Consider the following 21,386-nt stretch of genomic DNA (forward strand, 5'->3'; position numbering starts at 1 on the left):
GCATGTAAAACAATAATGTGTGCCAATATTATGTCTCCAAAGGATTTTTATTTTATATTGGAAGATGTTTTAAATAACTCAGATGTCCATCAATGGAGACTAAGCTAGAAAAATGAAGACATATCTACCAAAGAGAATACACCACAGCCATAAAAAGGAATGAAGATTTCTACACTAATCTCTAGAATATAATTCTTAAGTGAAAAAAAAGTAAGATGTAGATCAGTATCTATAGTTATAACACTTCTCTGTAAGATAAGGGACATATTTACATACATCTGCTGGTATCTGCAAAACAAAACTCTAAATGGACAATCCATAAATGAATAAATAAAAATGAGCACCTATAGGAGGAGCAACAGATTAACTGAAAGAGACAGAATGGAAGGGAGACCTCTGTGTCAATTTCCCAGGATGGTGATTGACACAGGGTAGGAGTGCTCAATAAATATAAAAAAAATTTTTTAAATTTATGCAGAAATACTAGCACTGTAAGTGACATTAAAAAAAATATTTACTGTGTTACTTTGTTGGAAGACAGAGTCAATGATAAGAATAATGTCTGATGATTGGTGACATCTAACTGTAGTAGAGGACTCTAACAATAACAGTAAAACAGATTTCTTGTATAAAATCTAAGAGTTTATGATACCTATAAAAAGTTTATGATACCTATAAAAAGGATATATAATCTTCAATGCTCCTCATTCATTAGTTTCACCAAAGTAAATAAAGCAATAAACGCTTACTCTTAAAGAACTGCAATTAAAGGTAAGGAATTAAGCATTTAATCTAACCTTATTTGTAAAACTGAATTTCAGGAAAATAAATCATTGTTGATAAAGAAAAGTTTCCTCTCCCCAGAACTACTCCAGCTAATAAATGTGGGGGAAAATTGCCACTCTCTAATCCCTGTTTGAAATTATTCAGGCTAATCAATGAACAAAACATTTGGCAAAACGTTGGTTGATGGGGAGGACCTTTGCAGGGATCAGGCTGTTACCACTTAAACCCTTTCACTGATCTCAGCATCACTAAGAGTCAAACAATGTTGAAAAAGAAGAATGGCAGTATCACACTTCTTGATTTCAAATCTTATTACAACAAAACAATAGTAATCCAAATAGTGTAGTATTTACAAATACACATATGGATCATGGAAGAGAATGAAGAGCTCAAAAATAAACCCTCACATTTAAGGTCAAATGATTTTTTACAAGAATACTAAGCATTCAATGGCAAAGGGAAATATTTTCAACAAATGGTGGTAGGAAAACATGCAAAATGATTAATCTGGATCCTTACCTTATACCATATACAAAAATTAAATGGATCAAAGATCTAGACATGAACCTCTTAGAAGAAAAGAGTCATGACACTGGATCTGGAAATAATTTCTTGGATTTGACTCCAAAAGCACCAAAGAAAAAAGATAAATTGGACTACATCAAAATTAAAACGTTTATCCTTCAGGTCATTTATCCATTCTTCTGCCTCAGTTATTCTGCTACGGATCCTTCTAGCATATTATTCATCTGTTTGTTCTTTAGTTCTTTTAGGTCTTTGGTAAACATTTCTTGCATCTTCTCAATCTTTGCCTCCATTCTTTATCCAAGATCCAGAATCATTTTCACTACCATTATTCTGAATTCTTTTTCTAGAAGGTTGCCTATCTCCACTTCATTCAGTTGTTTTTCTGGGGTTTTATCTTGTCCCTTCATCTGAGACATAACCTTCTGCTTTAACATGCTGATTGACTTTTTGTAATGTGGTTTTTGTTTTAGTCACTGTGGGACTGTGGTTCTTCTTGCTTCATCTGTCTGCCCTCTGATGGAAGAGGCTAAGACGCTTGTATAAGCTTCCTGATGGGAGGGACTGGTGGTGAGAAAAACTGGGTCTTGCTCTGGTGGGCAGGGCCTTGCTCAGTAAAGCTTTAATCCAATTATCTGCTAATGAGTGGGGTTGGGCTCCCTCCCTGGTATTTTTCGGTCTGAGGCGACCCAACCCTCTGGTTGATGGCAACCTCCAAGGGGGACCTTCCAGGCTGGTGCCCCATTCCTGTGGTGAGCCCCTGCCAATCCACACCTCCTCCACAGGAAACCCTCTAACACTAGCAGGCAGTTTTGGTTTAGTCTCCTGTGGGGGGGGTCACTCCTTTCCTCTGAGTCTTGATATACATAAGTATTTGTTTGTGCCCTGTAAGACTGGAGTCTGTTTTCCTGGAAATTACTGCTGCAGAAATGAACAAGAAAAAAGAATGAAAAGAAATGAAGACAACTTGAGAGACCTCTGGGACTACATTAAACACACCAACATTCACACTGTAGGGGTCCCAGAAAGAGATGAGAAAGAAAAAGGACCTGAGAAAGTATTTGAAGAGATAATAGCTGAAAACTTCCCAAACATGGGAAAGGAAATATTCAACCATGTCCAGGAAGCAGAGTCTCAGGCAGGATAAACCAAAGACGAAACACACTGAGACACACCATAATCAAACTAACAAAAATTAAAGACACGGCTGTGCTTAAGTCACTCAGTCGTGTCCAACTCTTTGCTACCCCAAGGACTGTGGCCCGTGAGGCTCCTCTGTCCATGGGGATTCTCCAGGCAAGAATACTAGAGTGGGTTGCCATGCCCTCCTCCGGGGGATGTTCCCAACCCAGGGATCAAACTCAGGTCTCCCACACTGCAGACAGATTCTTTACATCTGAGCCACCAGGGAAGCCCTAAAAAATATTAAAAGCAACAAGGGAAAACAACAAATAACATTCAAGGGAACTCCCTTCAGGCTATCAGCCCATTTCTCAACAGAAACTCTATAAGCCAGAAGGGAATGGCATGATATATTAAAAGCGGTGAAAGGAAAGAACCTACAACCAAGAACACTCTATGGAGCAAGACTCTCCTTCAGATTTGATGAAGAAATCAAAAGCTTTCTAGCCAAGCAAAAGTTAAGAGAATTTAGCACCACCAAACCAGTTTTAGAACAAATGCTAAAGGAACTTCTCTAGGCAGGAAACAAGAGGAAAAGACCCACCTACAGAAAATAAACCCAAAACAATTAAGAAAATGATAATAGGATCATACATATTGATAATTACCTTAAATATAAATGGATTAAATGCACCAACCAAAAGACACAGACAGGCTGAGCAGATGTATGCAGGTGGATGTATGCACTTCCACTTACCACATCACTCTGCTTGACCCCCCAAACTGTATGTAATTATTCTACATTGTTAGGTTAGTCATGTTATCACTGTGACTTGCAATTGTAATTATCTTTTATTTTTTGTCTGGCTATTGACTGTGAAAGCTGATAAACACCTTTCACTACTGCAATTATGTAACTATTACTCACAATACCGTTGTATCATGATCGGTCAGCAGAAAAATAATAGAATTCTATATTATCAAAACTACCATTTAATAGAAAACTGTGGAATTACTTTTTAAAATCCAGATGCATATCAGAATTATCTTGGAATTTTTTGAAAATCACAAATGTCCAGGTATTGCTTTTTTTTTTTCGCCAGAGTTCCAGATATGTTCCTAATGAGCAGCCATGTTTAAAAACAACTGGACTACATGAGAAACTTTTACTTTCTTATCTAGTTTGTTTCACTTTTCTATCTCATATTCAGTGCTCCCACTTCATTTAGTTTATGTTTTCCAATTTCTCCATCTCTTTTTTTTGATGTTATTTCTCAAGTCTTTATCAGGCATAGTAGAAAAGCTCTTGTATACATATATATAAATAATATGTATATGTATTTTAGAAAACTTATGAATTTTTGCCTAACTAAAAAATTTTAAGACATTTTGATTCCACTTGTTTGACTTAGTATAAATAGAATGCCAGATTTCTAATTTAAAAAAATAGATATGCAACAAGCAACAAAGGTTATTGTAAAGGACAGGGGACTATAGTCAATATCTTATAATAATCCATAAAGGAAAACAATTTCAAAATAATATATGTGTATATGAATAACTGACTCACGAAAAAAATTTCTACTTTTTTGAAATTTAGTAACGTTTTATCTTTTTGCAAGTTTATCTAAATGTCCTATGGACATCTAGTAACGATGTATGGGACACAAAATTTTAAATACATGTGTGTAGGACATAAGATTAATGAAAACTAATATAAATAGAAATCTACTATATTTAATTATTAATGACATCATTCAAGATGCTCCTATTCTTTTCTGCACTTGATAAAATATTCTCTGAGAAATGTTAACATGTCTCACTATGATTATATATATGTATTTTCCCCTTATATTTCATCTTATTTTGCTTTATATATCTCTATTTCTTTGTTGTTAGTTGTCTAATGTTTTATGATGTCTATCTTCTTTGTGAATTGTACCTTTTATCAGTAAAAATATTCATCTTTGTTTCATTAAAAATAAACAATGATCCAGGGAAAAAACAATTAAAATGTTTGTGGATCAAATGACACAATCAATAGAGTGCAAAGGGAAACCATGGAATGAAGAAAATACTTACAAATCAATATCTGATAATGGGCAAATACCCAAAATACTGGGTTAGCCAAAAAACTGGTTTGGGTTTTTCTGTTAACATCTTACAGAACTACTTTAAACATTGGCCAATCCAATATATAAAGAACTCCTACAAAATAAAACTCATAACCTGAGTTTAAGATGGGCAAAGGGCCTTTTGCCTGATCGCATCTGAGATAGAAAGATGGGTCACCAGCAGCTCTACTGGAGCCATCCAGGAAGATCAGGCCAGGGTTCTTGCTCTTGCTGCGTCTGCTCAAACCTGCATTGTCTGATCCAAAAATACAGGCTTAATATGCTGTTTCCAACAGTACCTGAAGGATATAGGCTTCATTAAGTTGGACTAAGTCAACTTCCTTGAATGGGTCACCCAGGACATCTACCTTACCACAGAAATTATGTATATTAAAAAAAAAAAAAACCCTTTTCAATTATATTTTAATGTGAATGGAATAGTCAACTGACTACAGAAATCTTTTAAAAACTTATTAACTAATCTTCTCAAAGGATTCATCTTCAAAATATGTGACTTATTTTCCCTCAGTTATATAAAAGTATTCATGCTGGGGGGTAAAATGTGCAAAAGGACTTTTGAACAGACAAACTGAAGGACCTAAAAGCAGAGGCAAAGATGATCAGTGTTATTCATCATTAGAGAACTACAAATTACAACTATAATACGATACTATCTCATACTCACCAGGATGGCTACTGTCAAAAAAAAAAAAACAAAAACAGAAAATAGTAAGCCTGGACAAGGATGTGGAGAAACTGCCAACTCTTATACCCTGGGGAGAGTAGAATGGTATAGCCACTACGGAAAACAGTATGGCATTTCCTCAAAAAATTAAAAATTTTTGCCACATGGTCCAGCAACCCTCACTTCTAGGTATATACCCAAAAGAACTAAAGGCAGAGTTTCAAAGAGGAATTTGTATACCTGTTGTCATAGCAGCATTATTCATAATACCAAAAGGGAGAAGCAATCTAAGTGTATACATCAATAGATAAATGATTTTAACGTGAGGAATATACATACAATGGAATATTATTCAGCCTTATAAAACTGGGAAATTCTGAACCACATTAAAACTTGGATGAACCTTTAAGATGAACTGAAATAAATAGCCAGTCACAAAAGGACAAAAACTGTGGTACCACTTATATGAGGTACCTAGAGAGACAGGAAATAGAAGGGTGGCTGTCAGGGGCTGGAGGGAGAAGGAAAAGAGGAGTTAATATTTAATAGGTGTAAGAGTTTCACTTTTGCAAGAGTTCTGGAGCTAGATGGTGCTGACGGTTGTACAACAATGTGAAAGTGCTTAATGCCACTGACCTGAATACTTAAAAATGGTTAAGATGGTAAATTGTTATGTGTATTTATTTCACCACAATTAGAACAAACAAAACCCTGAGGTCTAGTAACTTTGAATCAGTAGCTCAGGGTCAATCAGTAATATATTACATGGCAGCATCAAAACCAGAGGTCAGATTTTTTAACTCCTGGACTAGTGCTTTTCCATAACAACATGAAGCACTTCCTCCCTACCTGCCCCTCCTCCCCTCCCCAGTCAGCTTTGAGTGTTCCACCAGCCAGTAAAGAGATAGCACTCATGGACACAACTATTCCTGGCAAAAAAGATGAAAATATTAACATTCTAATAATTTAAACTTTTATAGCCCACTAATATAACTGAGAAACGCTGGGCTGCAAGAAGCACAAGCTGTAATCAAGACTGCTGGGAGAAATATCAATAACCTCAGATATGCAGATGACACCACCCTTATGGCAGAGAGTGAAGAGGAACTAAAAAGCCTCTTGATGAAAGTGAAAGAGAAGAGTGAAAAAGTTGGCTTAAAGCTTAACATTCAGAAAACTAAGATCATGGCATCTGGTCCCATCACTTCATGGGAAATAGATGGGGAAACAGTGGAAACAGTGTCAGACTTTATTTTTCTGGGCTCCAAAATCACTGCAGATGGTGATTGCAGCCATGAAATTAAAAGATGCTTACTCCTTGGAAGGAAAGTTATGACCAACCTAGATAGCACATTAAAAAGCAGAGACATTACTTTGCCAACAAAGGTCCATCTGGTCAAGGTTATGGTTTATCCAGTGGTCATGTATGGATGTGAGAGTTGGACTGTGAAGAAAGCTGAGCACCGAAAATTTGATGCTTTTGAACTATGGTGTTGGAGAAGACTCTTGAGAGTCCCTTGGTCTGGAAGGAGATCCAAACAGTCCATCCTAAAGGAGCTCAGCCCTGGGTGTTCATTGGAAGGACTGATGTTGAAGCTGAAACTCCAGTACTTTGGCCACCTTATGTGAAGAGTTGACTCTTTGGAAAAGACCCTGATGCTGGGAGGGATTGGGGGCAAGAGGAGAAGGGGACGACAGAGGATGAGATGGCTGGATGGCATCACCGACTCGATGGGCATGAATCTGAGTAAACTCCGGGAGTTGGTGATGGACAGGGAGGCCTGGCGTGCTGCAATTCATGGGGTGGCAAAGAGTCGGACATGACTCAGTGACTGAACTGAACTGAATATAACTGAATGCATGATAGTGCAACTGCAGAAAACCAATACAGCCTGAAAATACATTTAAGCAACTTAAATTACTAATTTAAATCTCAAAGTATAATCAAAACTACAAAGGGAATCAATATAGCACATTAAGAGCCAAACATATGCAACTGGCATGAAACACACAGAATTAAACTGGCATTTAAACTATCATTTTGCATTAACTTTTTGTTGTTCCTAAGTACCCCTTCCTCTTCATTTCCACTCCAGCCCCTTAATAGGCCAAAATATTTTCCTGGCTTGAATCTGGGCACAGAGCTTTGAGAGAAAAAATGATTATCATCCCGAGACTGAAGTAGCAGCAACCACAAACTTGGGGTCTTAGGACTTACTCAAGGCCAACAAGACTTCCCAGTCCTAGAGAGGGAGCCACCCTCACTACTGTCTCGCAACTGAGGTACAGCACACTGGGCCTTTCAGTCTGGACCACAACAGTCTGCTACTCATCTCTTTCAGACAACCATCACCTTCAATCTATCTCCCACTCTTTGCACACACAGAACCTTCAATTCATGTCAAACTGCATTAGTCAAGCTCAACCATAGTTTATACTTATTTACTACAATCTGGAAATGTGATATGCTGTCACCAATCTGAATCTTTTTAGTTAAATTACTGTGTCTCTAGGGAAGCCCCTTCAGACACCATTTGACCTAGAATATTATTATTTCCTAATGTTTATTATTACTATTATTGAAAGAAGCATATTTAACAGATTTTATTATTTTTAAAAGTAGATGCAGGTTTACCACAAAACTGAGAAGATAATATACTCTCTGCTCCACATACACATACACTCTTTTACCATCAACATCCCATGAAGTGATGTGTCTGTTACAACTGATGAACCTACACAGATGCATTATTATCGTCTGAAGTCCATAGCTAGGGTTCACTCTTGGTGTTGCACATTCTGTGGGTTTTGATAAATGTATGACATGTCTCTATCATTATATCACATAGAATAGTTTCACTGCCCTCTGTGCTCTGCCTATTCATCCCTCCCTCACCTAGCCATTGGCAACCACTGTTTCCACAGTTGTGCCTTTTCTAGTATGCTAATGTAGTTGGAATTGTACCTTTTCAGACCAGTTTTTTCATTTAGTAATATGCACTTAAGGTTCTTCTGTATCTTTTTTTTTTTCCTTCTGTATCTTTTCAAGAACTGAAGACTCATTTCTTTTTTGTGCTGGATGGTATTGCACTGTCTAGATGTACCAAAGTTTATTTATCCATTCACCTACTGAAGGACATTTTGACTGCTCCCAAGTTTTGGCAATTATGAATAAAACTAAACAGAATATTTTAGTTTTGTAAATATTCTAAATCAAGCAGAGAGACAGCCCCTCCTCTCTTCCTAGTTTGCTGAGAGTTCAATTACAAATAGGTACTGAATTTTAGCAAATGGTTTTTCTGTATCTATTGATATGAACATATTGACTTTTCCTCTTATTCTGTTGATATAGTTAATCATATTAATTGATTTTTTGAATGTTGAACCAGCCTTGAATATCTGGAATAAATTTCATTTGGAAGTAGTGCCATTATTCTTTTTATGCATTGTTGGCTTTGATATGCTAATATTTTGTTGATGACTTTTACATCTATATTCATGAGAGATAATGGTCTACGATTTTCTTTCCTTGTAACTGTCTGATTTGGCATTAGGATAATGCTGGCCTCTTGAATGAGTCGGGAAGTGTTCTTTCTGCTTCATTCTTCTGGAGGAGATCCCAGAGTAGTAGGATAATTTCTTCTTTAGATGTCTGGTAGAATTCACTAGTGAACTCATCTAGGCCTGGTGCTCTGTATTTTCTAAGGTTAGTAACTGTTGGTTCACTTTCTCTATAGAAACGGCCAATACCGATGGTTTATTTCTTCTTGTGTGACTCTGGTAGATTGTACGCATCGAGAAATTGATCTATTACATCTAAATCAATCTATCAAATCTGTGGGCATTACATATGTTTGTTACCAACATGAGTTGCTCATTAATATTCCTTTATCATCCTTTAAATGTCTGTGGGATCTGTAGTGATGCTCTCTCTTTCATTTCTGACTTTAGTAATTTGTGTTCTCTTCCTTTTCTTTCTTAGCCTGGCCAGAGGTTCCTGACTTAATCTTTTCAAAAAAAAACTGTTTTGGGTTTTGTTGATTTTCTCTATTGATTTTCTGCTCTAATTTACATTTTACTTCTGATTGAATTTGCTCTTATTTTTTTAGTTTCCTAGAATGAAAGCTTAGATTATTATAGATTTTAGGTTTTTCTTTTTCTAATATATGTATTCAGTGCTGTAAATTTCACTTTAAGTACTGCTTAAAGTACAGCAAACTGCTTTTCACAATTTTGATAGGTGTTATTTTCATCTTCATTTAGTTCAAAGTATTTAGATTTCTTCTTTGATCCATGTGTCAGTTAGAAGTGTGGGGATTTTCCCACTAGCTTTCTGTTGCTGCTTTCTAGTTTAATTCCATTGTAGCCTGAGAGGATACATTGTATAATTTCTATTCTTTTAAATTTGTTAAGGTGTTTTATGGCCCAGAATGTGGTTTACCTTGGCAAAAGTTTCATGTGAGCCTAAGAATAATGTATATTCAGCTACTGTTCAGCAGTTGCATATGTCAATTATATCCAGCAGATTGTTGGTGTTGTTAAGTTCAACTATGTCCTTAATGGCTTTCTGCCTGCTGGGTCTGTCCATTTCTGGTAGAGAAGTATTGAAACCCCCAGCTAAGATGGTAGACTCGTCTATTTCTCTCTGTAGTTCTATCACTTTCACCTCACAGAGTCTGACAGTCTGTTGTCAGGTGCACACAAATTAAGAATTATTATCCATGCACAACTACTGAGTCCCTGCACCACAACTGCTGAAGCCTGAGTGTCCCAGAGCCAGCAAGCCACAGCTACGGAGCCTGTGTGCCGCAACTACTGAAGCCCATGAACCTGGAGCCTGTGCTTCCCAACAAGAGAAGCCACCACAATGAAAAGCCCACACACCGCAACCAGAGAGTAGCCCTCACTCTGCACAACTTGAGAAAGCCTGCATATAGCAACTAAGACCCAGCGCAACCAAAAATAATAAAATAAATAAATTATATTAAAAAAATACTGAATACTCCCCTTTATCATTGCATACTATCTCCCTCTTTATCTCCGATGACTTTCATTGGTCTGAAGTCTGCTTGGAGTGAATACAGCTATTCCTGCTTTCTTTGAACTAGTGTCAGTATAGTACATCTTTCTCCATCCCTTTATTCTTAATGTATAAATACATTCATATTTGAAGTTAAGTTTCTTGAAAGCAACGCAGAGTTGGGTCTTGTTTTGTGATCCATTCTGACAATCTCTTTCTTTTCATTTGGGTATGTAGACTACTGAGGTTTGAAAGCGGTGACTGATATAGCTGGATTAGTATCTACGGCATTTGTTACTGTTTTCTATTTGTTGCTCTTGTTCTTTGTTCTGATTTTTGCCTTCTACCCTATATCTTTTAGGTTTTAATTTTCTACCCTATCTCTCTCTTCTAGGTTTTAATTGAGCATTTTACACAATTACAGTTTCTCTCCTTTCCTAGTATAAAAATTAGCTATTTTTTTTCAAATGAGATTGTCAGTTTGCAATGTATATTTACAATAATTCAAGCGAAATCACAAATGACACACATCATTTCATGAGTAGTCCAAGTATCATATATTAGCAAAATACTCCTGATTTCTCCCTCCAGTCCCTTGTATCATTGCTGTCATTCATTTCCCTTATTCATTTGCACATATGTAGGTATACACACACAGATCCACACCACAGGCACATGTAACCGAACACAAGCATACATAATTGATTACACTGTTACTATTATTTTAAACAAATTGTTGTTAGATCAATTAAGAATAATAAAAACAAAACTTTTAATTCTACCTTCACATACTCATCCTCCAGTGCATTTTCTTTGTATAGATCTGAGTTTTCCCTCTCTCAGAAGAACTTTCACATTTTGTGCAAGGGAGGATGTGTTGTTTTTTTTTTTGTTCACTCACTAAGCCATGTCTAACTTTCTGCAACACTATGAACTTGCAGCACACCAGGCTTCCCTTGTCCTTCACTATCTCCCAGAGTTTGCTCAAATTCATATCCACTGAGTTGGTGATGCTATCTAAACAGATCGTTCTCTGCTGCCCCCTTCTCCTTTCACCTTCAATCTTTCCTAGTATTAGGGTCTTTCCAACGACTCAGCTGCTGTTTGCATCAAGTGGCCAAAGTATTGGAGCTTCAGCTTCAGCATCAGTCCTTCCAATGAGTATTCAGGACTGATTTCCTTTAGGACTGATTAGTTTGATTTCCTTGCTGTCCAAGAGACTCTCAAGGGTCTTCTCCAACACCACAGTTTGAAGGCATCAATTCTTCAGTGCTCAGCTTTCTGTATGGTCCAACTCTCACATCTGTATCTAACTACTGGAAAACTATAGCTTTGACTTATACAGACCTTTGTCGGCAAAGTGATGTCTCTGCTTTTTAATACGCTCTCTAGGTTTGTAGGGAGGACTACTGGCAACAAATTCCCTTAATTTTGGTTTGTCTGAGAAATTATTTCTCCTTAACTTTTGAAGGATAAGTTTCCAGAGCACAGAATCCTACTTTGGGAGAGTTTTTTTCACCCTTTCAATATTTCATTTCACAGTCTTCTTCCTTGCCTGATTTCTGAGAAGAAGTCATTATATACTTTATCTTTGTTTCTCTATCTGGTTCACTTAGGTTCCTAGATCTGTGGTTTGGTGTCTGATATTAATTTAGGAAAACTCTCAGTCATTATTGCTTTAAATATTTCTTCTGTTCCTTTTTTCTCTTTCCAGTATTCCAATTATGCATTTGTTACATCTTGTGTAGTTGTCCCACAGTTCTGTGTATTCTTTTCCATTTCTTCCCCCAATCTTTTTTTCTCTTTGCTTTTTAGTTTTATAAGTTTCTACCGATATATCCTCAAGCTCAGAAATTCCTTCCTCACCAGATCCAGTCTAGTAAAGAGCCCATCAAAGGCATTCTTCATTTGTTACAGTTTTTGATGTCTGGCTTTTTGTTTTGCTTTCTTCTTGCTGACATCATCCATTTGTTCTTTCATGTTGTCTACTTTTTTCATTCCAGATCAAACCAATCTATCCTAAAGGAAATCAGTCCTGAATACTCACTGGAAGGTATTTAATATATTAAATATTAACATATTAAATATGTTAAAGTATTTAACATATCAATCACAGATTTACTAGTCTGATCATTGTAACACTCCTGTCATGTTTGACTCTGACGCTTGTTCAGTCTCTTCGAACTTTGTCTGCTGTGTTTTACTTTTCTGTTGAAAGGTGTACATGATATACTATGTAAAGGAACTGCTGAAAAGAGCCTTTTAGTTGTAGTGGGATGGGAAGCATTCTGCAGTCCTATGATAGGCCTCAGTCTTTTGGTGAGCCTGTGCCCCTGAACTGTGAACTCCCATCAGCGTTTCTCAGTTTTCTTCCCCATTTATGGGACAGGAAGGCTAAGCGGACTGGAGCAGGGTGTTTCCCTTTCCCCAGCTCAGTCAGGCTCTGATAAACCCATAGTAGGTAAGACTGGTAAAATAATTTCTCCTGAGGGCAGGACTTAAGAAAAACACAATATTCTGGGTAATTTAAAAACAGTTACCTTCCCCTTTCACCTGCCAGAAGATTTAGGGGATTCTTCCTCCAGTATTCACTGGGAAAACCCAGTAGAGATTCTTGACATAAAACTCACATAAGTGAGAAGACACTGCTAGAATCTTCATCTCTCAGGGCTGTCCACACTGAATCTCCAGCATTTTGTTAACTATGGTTCTGGTTTTTTGACTCCAGTACTGGTTCCCACAGAGGATTCTGCAGCTGGTTTCTGCTCTCGTAAAATTTAATTTCCTGCATAATTTTCAGTGCACATTAAGCTATATAATCTTCTGCCTTGGGTACTCCACAGAAGTGTTTAACTTACTTGATTTATGACCTGGAATTTTTGACTCACCCTGAAGATGCCACTAGGGCAAGAGATCACTGAGATACCTGAGATGGAAAAAACTTAAGGAATCAGCATTTACTAAGAGAGTTCATACAAGAGTTGACAAGGATTACTGAATAAGGTATCACAACATAGTTCCATTGAAGAAAGCAGCAGCAGGAGAGCAGCGGCATCTAACACCTACACATTGCTTACCATGCCAGGTGCTGTTCTAAAAGCTTTTACATGCATTAACTCACCAAATTCCCTCAAAATCCTATGAGGTAAGTACTGTTTCTCCTATCTTTAGGTGAAGAAACAGAGTCATTGAAAGATAAAATAATTTCCTAAGGTCACAGTGCTATTGTACTATTCATGCTATAACTATACTATCCATCTTCAATAAAAAAAGAATATTTAACTATAAATGAACCAAATAAGTTATGGTTACTCTTTCTTAGTAAGCAGCCCAGATTCTGTTTTCAAGATGGCTGTTTAATATAGTTTATTGTTTGATCACTATTTATGTACCTTGCCCCAACACAACAAAAAGAATTATCAACCCACAGAGGAAAAAATGTACATTAGTGGACATCAGGAGTTTTATGAACATTTAACAGGTATGGAGTTTCCTTTTAGGGCAATAAAAATGTGTTGGAACTAAATAGATGATGGTTGCACAATTCTGTGAATTTACTAAATGCCAATGAACTGTTCACTTTAAGTGGTTAACTTGTTATGTGCATTTTATCTCAACTGAGAAACAATGATCTATTATAATATTTTGGTTAATAATAAGGGGAAAGGCTCTAAAATATTAGTAAGTAGTAAAAAAGTAGGTTATATGATTATATGTAGCATAATGACAAACCTGAAAAGCAAAAATTTTTAGCTTTTAATATTTGGACATAAACTGTGTCTATATCTGTACTTCAGAATAAATGTTCTTTTCAGTTTATATTTTCTGTATCTTCTAGGTCATATATTTCTTCTATTATAAGAACAAATACATTATAAGTTGAGTGATGTAACTGATTTAAAAGTTTTCAAATAATAAAATGGTTGAACTAAATTCAAATATATCAACAATTATAGTAAATGTGAACTCTCTTAACACATCAATTAGAAGACAAAGATTGTCAGAATGGGGGAAAATAGCCTAACTATATGCTATCTATAAGAAACTCCAAATACAATGATATAGGTAGGTTAAAAGGGTCAAACAGGAAGTCAAGGGAAACTAGAAAATACTTTGAACTGAATGAAAATACAGTATCTCAAAATTATGGTATGCAGCTATAAGAAGTACTCCAAGGGAAATTTATAGTTGTTATAGACTAAATAGTTGTATCTTCCCTTACCCCCAAATTCTTACCTTGAAATATTCATATAATACCAAATATAAGGGTATTTTGAAATTGGGTCTTTGAGAGGTGATTAGGGCATGAGGGTAGAGCCCGCACGAATGGGATTAGCATCCTTATTTTGAAAGATCCCAGACAAGATACAGGGCTTCCCTGGTGGCTCAGACAGTAAAGAATCTGCCTGCATTGTGGGGGATCAGGGTTCAATTCCTGGGTCAGGAAGATCCCCTGGAGAAGGAAATGGCTACCCACTCCAGTATTCCTGCCTGGAGAATTCCATGGACAGAAAAGCCTGGCGAGCTACAGTCCATGGGGTCACAAAGAGTTGGATAGGACTGAGTGACTAACATACACAAAGAGGACACAGTGAGAAGAAGGCCGTGCCATGAAGCAGGAAACTAGCCCTTGCCAGACGCTGAGTCTGTCAGCACCTCTATCTTAGCTTCCCAGCCTCCAGAAATCGAAGAAATAAATTTCGGTTGTTTAGAAGCCACCCAGTCTTGAGCTTTCATCTTAAGACTTTACAAAAAGAGTAAAGATAAACCCAAGTCAAGCAAAAGGAAGGAAATGTTAAAAGAGCAGAAACCTGGAGAAGGAAATGGCAACCCACTCCAGTATTCTTGCCTGGAAAAGTCCATGGACAGAGGAGCCTGGCGGGCTGCAGTCCACGGGGTTACATGACTGAGCATGTGTGCACGGGGGTGGAGGGAGATGGGTTGGTAGCAATAAAGTGGTAGAACTAAAAAAAAATAAAAAAATAAAATAAAAGAGCAGAGACTTATGCAACTGAAAACAAAAGAATAGAGGAAAATCAATGAAACCAAAAGCTATTTTCTTAAAATTATCAAATTCTTTAAAATTACCAAGATTTAAAAAAAAAAAAAAATTACCAAGATTAACAAAGAAAAAAAGAAAGGAGACACAAAATATACAGAATGAGAGGATTATCACTACATGCACAGAAAGCATTAAAATGATTTAATAAAGAATAGTATAAACAATTCTACACAACATAAATCCAACAATTCAGTGAAAAGGACCAATTCCTTGGAATTACCCAAAGTCATCCAAGATGAAAGATAACCTGAACAGATTTATAATTACAAAAATAAACTAAGTTAGTAATTTTAAACCTTCAAAAAAGATCCCTCTAGGCCCAGAAGGTTTCACTAGCAAATTTTTAAGAATAAGATGACCACCAATTCTGTACAATTTGCTACAGGGGGAAAAGGAAAAACTGGTACAAATATCAGAGTTTATATATAGCTGCAGGCCACCAGCCACATGTAGCTATTGAGTAGCTGAAATGCAGCTAGAGCCACATGTTGAAATGATAATATTTTGGCGACATTGAGTTAAGTAAATAAAATGTATTATTATTAAGTGTTCCTGAAAGTCTTAGTAAGACTTAGGTCAGATAAGGTCTGCTTTCCTCATCACTTCTGATTTCTAACTACAAGACAACTATGAAACTAAAGGACAAAACTGAAGTGGCTACTAAGCCAAAGTCTGATCCACTCTAGAATTCAATTACTTTCAAGATGATCTCAAAACAAAGTATAAGCAAAATCCTTAGAAACTGTAAGAGGAAACTGGAAGGGCACTGACCACTACAAAGCAAAGCCCTCCTTTGAATGAAACAACAGAAGCAACAGTTAGAACTGGACACGGAACAACAGACTGGTTCAAAACTGGCAAAGGAGTACGTCAAGGCTGTATATTGTTACCCTGTTTATTCAGCTTAACATGTAGAGTACATTGTGTGAAATGCTGGGCTGGATGAAGCACAAGCTGGAATCAAGATTGCCGGGAGAAATATCAATAACCTCAGATACACAATGCGGGAGGCCTGGGTTTGTTCTCTGAGTTGGGAAGATTCCCTGGAGAAGGGTAAACCTACCCACTCCCGTATTCTGGCCTGGAGAATTCCATGGTCTGTATAGTCCATGGGGTCACAAAGAGTCGGACACAACTGAGCAACTTTCACTTTCAGATATGCAGATGACACCACCCTTATGGCAGAAAGCCAAGAGGAATTAAAGAGTTTCTTGATGAAGGTGAAAGAGGAGAATGAAAAAGCTGACTTAAAACTCAATTCAAAAAATGAAGATCATGGCATCCAGTCCTATCACTTCATGGCAAATAGATGGGGAAACAATGGAAACAGTGACAGACTTTATTTTCTTGGGCTCCAAAATCACTGTGGACCGTGACTACAGTTGTAAGATTAAAAGATGCTTGCTCCTTGGAAGAAAGGCAATGACAAACCTATACAGTATATTAAAAAGCAGAGAGATTACTTCGCCTGCAAAGGTCTATATAGTCAAAGCTATGGTTTTTCCAGTAGTCATGTATGGATGTGAGAGTTGGACTATAAAGAAAGCTGAGCACTGAAGAACTGATGCCTTTGAACAGTGGTGCTGGAGAAGACTCTTAACAGTCCCTTGGACAGCAACAAGATCAAATCAGTCAATCCTAAAGGAAATCAACCCTGAATATTCATTGAAAGGACTGATGCTGAAGCTCCAATACATTGGCCACCTGATGTGAAGAGCCAACTCACTGGAAAAGACCCTAGTGCTAGGAAAGATTGAGGGCAGGAGGTGGGACGACAGAGGATGAGATGGTTGGATGGTATCACCGACTCAATGGACAAGAGTTTGAGCAAACTCTGGGAGATGGTGATGGACAGGGAAGCCTGGCGTGCTGCAGTCCATGGGGTCTCAAAGAGTCGGACACGACTGAGGGACTGAATGACAACAAAGCACTCCTACCTTGGAGCCAAGTGTCCAGTAGTGACATTCTCTTGGTAAAGAAAGGAAACTATAAGCTGTTTAAAGTTAAAGGGAAGAAAAATTAAGTATTTTTTAAAGGGGGATTTTTTTTCAAGGTAAAGATTATAGAATGAACTAATTTCTAAGTGATATGTCTCTCTGTCATTCCAAGGAAACTCATTAGAGCACTGTGTGGCTAGTGTCAAGCCATCATGAAAAGAACAGAATGGAATTTGCTTTTCAGTAAGAAGATATTCTCTTCAAATACTCCTACCTTAACTACAAGACTAATAGGGGGTTAAAAATAACTGTATCATGAGCCATAATTAAGGAATATAAACTGCATCATAGAAATTAAGATATTAGATAAAGCTTAAAAGCCCTATCCTTCAATTATTTTAGATCCTAATCACCAGTCTGCTTAAAAAACAAACATTTTTCAGTAGTTACGTAGATCCCCCACTTTCAGTTTTGCTTTCTGCAGGCTGAGTTACCCGAAGCCAACCTCAATCTGAAAATACTAAGTGGAAAAGTCCAGAAATACATAATCTATAAGTTTTAAACTGCACACCATTTGTAAGTGGCATGAGGAAACCTCACACCTTCCTGCCCAATCCCACCCAGAACCCCGAGCCATCAACACTGCTGGCTCTTGTGATCCAACCACTCACATCAATATGGCTTGATGATCCAGGATCACCCAAAGCAAATGGTCCCTTTGTAGGCATTTCATCATCTCACATCATCACAAGAAGGGCAAGTACAAACAGTAAGATACTGTGGGGGGGAGGGGGGAAAGGAGGAAGACCATATTCACATAACTCTTATTACAGCATATTGCTATAACTGATCTATTATCAGTTATTATTAATTTCATATTGTACCTAACTTCTTTATCACAGGTATGTATGTATAGGAAAAAAATATATATGGGGTCAGCACTATCCATGGTTTCAGGCATCCACTAGGAGGTCTTGAAATATATCCCCTAAAGGGGGTAGAGAGGATGAGTGCTACTGTACTGATAAATTAGGTATTCACTATGATTTGAACAAGAAGCAATTATGCTTGCTTCCTTATTTTTAAGAGAGATGCTCTGGTCTGATTCAGTAGCAAGTGTATACAATGACACTTACTGAAAATTCCCATCACACAACAATTCAGTAAAAATTACTCATCTGAAGCAATTTCAGCATAAACATTTTTTTGTGATGGAGAAATGTACATATCTCCTCCACTGTAAGTCTTTCTTGTTGCCTCATTTTTAATGTTTCCAAAACCAATGTGACCAAATATGTTCATTTAATATAATGGCTCTTCCCTTCTCCTTCCAAGAAAAGTAGTCTTTAAACCAATGATACATATTAAAATTATGTAAGAATCAAAGAAGTGCAGGAAGCTTTATGCGCATATGTTTTACTATGATAGGGATATACTCTCTAACTAAACACTTCTTAAAACTAGAGTCAGTCTCAGTTATAGCCCTTACCAACGCATACACACACAAAAGTTAAGGATTATGTTTTTTTTAAAAAGCAAATTATGCTGAAGTTTTTACTTCTTAAATGGTCAGTGGCTTTGGGATTATTTTCTTTTTAACAGTAAGTATAACAATAAATATAACTAGATATATTTGGTTTAAGTTTTTTTAATGAACTGTCAATCCCCGAATTCTGAATCCCTGGAACCTAACATTCCAGATCAAAGATGTTTCTATTATGAAGGGCTCTGGCTCCTGTAAGAAAAAGAGATACTGCCTTCAAATTATATTCTTGCTCTTCTACCAAATCCTTATAGTTAAAACATTTGACACTTCATAACTAGACATGTAAATATCTTATTTACTACATTTTAAAGATATATCCCTGTTTCATCTCATCTCTCGATTTTCCATACTTCATAGAGATTTCCAACATGTCTACATTTTAGAGATTAATCTTCACAATGCCTTTGACTCCAGGGAAAGACTCCTGGACGCAACCACCAAACAATAACGACCACTTGGTGTCAGTACAACCAAGTGGCTCATAGAAACCAGGAGCTGAAGCTTCTCTGAAGCTGAAATAGCCCATAACCTTTCATTTTTTTAATTTTTCATTGAAGGATAACTGCTTGACAATGTCATGTTGGTTTCTGCCACACAACAACAAAAATCAACCATAAGTATATATGAGTGTGTGTGTGTGTATATATATATACACTCCTTTCCACTCCCCAGCCCATCACCTTTGAAACTTAATATAGACCTTAGAATGTAAAGATATTTAAGGATTTCGGATCTCATTTACAAATTGAAATGTCCCTTCTGAAAACATTTCCCATACAAATCAAAATCAGCTTAGGCTACCATTTCTTTTATAAGAAAAGATATGTTTCATGACTACTCATATTTCTGATACTGAAGGGATCTAGAAATTAGAGTTGAAACAGAGAGCATCTTATTGAGGATAGTCTAGAAGTAAGTGAAACAGGCTTTCTGAGTGCAACACAGAAGAGAGACATTCTAAAGGTGGGGTCAATAAGTAAAAGGGCAAGAGAACTGGTGTAAGTGCCAAGGAGGATAGCATCCAAATATTAACAGAAGACACCGGTGTAGAGTCTAGAGGAAGTCTATGAAACTAGAGCTTCTTTTATAACATGATCAGTTAAAACACTGGAGAAGAATGAGGAGCAGCAATCCTGCACTACCAGCTTAAAGTGGACATTCTGTAAACTGGAGAAGCTGGGAGAAATTACAAAGGTTTTAAGAAACAAACGGTGTGATTACATAGGGGCACCCATCAAGCTTCCTAACCTGTGGGTCTATATTACGTATTATGATTTGGGAGCTTAATAAGAGAAGTTCCATTTTTAACCTCTGAGAAAACTAAATGAATAATGTTTAAGTATTTTGTCTACATGTGAATTATCCCCTAAGGACCTGTGTGAAGCCTTTAATAGGAGGAGCTATTTCAAGTGGGAGAAACCTTCATTAGCACTTGATCACCAGAGTATCCCATGACCACAGCGCCTACTTTACAACTAAAACCATTCTGTTTTAGAAGGAATTACTAAGTGCAGGGGTACAGCTCTCTTGCAGAACTTTGAAAGAGGGTGCTCTATTAGGAAGAGGGGAGGCTAAAATGTATCCGAGGCTAAAATGGGGACAAGCACTCATGCTACTTACTCCTTCCCAAGAGTCAGAAGTGTCCCACTGACAAGCAGGAACTCCTTGGGAAACACTTCCTACCTAAGAGTCACCCTGCTCATCTCAGTCTAACCCTCATTTCACTCACTCTGGAAATGGAGAGAACTTGGGGACCATTTACCCCAGTCTCCCTAAACTCTGCCAAATTCCAACACCCAGGAGCCAAAGTTTCCCTGTGAACCCTGTATGTCCAATGGCAAAAAAAATCATAAAACTACTTCAGATGATTTATAACTATAATTTACAGCTAATTCCTAACTTTTACCAAAACAAATCATTACTTATCTCTGGTCTTCAGTTTCCCCATCCAGAAAGTACAGCTAACACTTCCCTAAGAAAATTTATATGAAAAAGCCCAATACAATGCCTGACTTAAAATAGGCATTAGATAACAGGTTGCTTTTATCTAAGAAGCAAAAGTCTGTAGGAAGAAGATAAAATATTTGGGCCTGAAAATAAATCTGCCAAGAATCAAATACTTAGTGGTACTCAATCAAGGGAGTTAGAAATGCGTGCAGTGAGAGGAAGGGTGGCTGTCAAGATGAACACAGGAAGCTACAGGTATTTATTCAGAGAGAGACATAGACGCCTCACGTAATGAAGAACTGTCCAGACGACATGCCAACGGCACAAACCTGTTGAGACACTTAAACAGTACAACCATTCTAAAGTGAAAGAAGACCCAATCTGTAAACTGTTAAATATAAGCAAAAGGTCCTTTTAGGAAGAGAAATGAGTTCAAACAACATAAGTATTACTACAGAAATAAGAATGGATTCTTCCTAGAAAAGACCACCCAACCAAAAACAAAAACAAGCAAACAAATAAGCTTTGTTCTTAAAACAGAAAGATGAGGCAAAGAGAAGTTACCTAACTTGTCCAAATTTGTGCCCAGGAAACGTGGTCCTACATTCCAAACCCCTAGCACGACACTAAACTCAGTGCACT

General features: G+C 37.1%; 1 protein-coding gene and 1 pseudogene across 6 annotated transcripts in view; one reads left to right on the forward strand and one right to left on the reverse strand.

The window, feature by feature from the left end:
- The window catches only part of ILRUN (inflammation and lipid regulator with UBA-like and NBR1-like domains), a 109,559-nt gene that overhangs the window by 37,038 nt on the left and 51,135 nt on the right, over positions 1-21,386 (reverse strand). The gene's annotated exons all lie outside the window — the stretch shown is intronic.
- Positions 4,717-4,879, forward strand: LOC122429111 (annotated as a pseudogene).

This window comes from Cervus canadensis, chromosome 28, assembly GCF_019320065.1.
Source record: "Cervus canadensis isolate Bull #8, Minnesota chromosome 28, ASM1932006v1, whole genome shotgun sequence".
NCBI classification, from domain to species: Eukaryota; Metazoa; Chordata; class Mammalia; order Artiodactyla; family Cervidae; genus Cervus; species Cervus canadensis.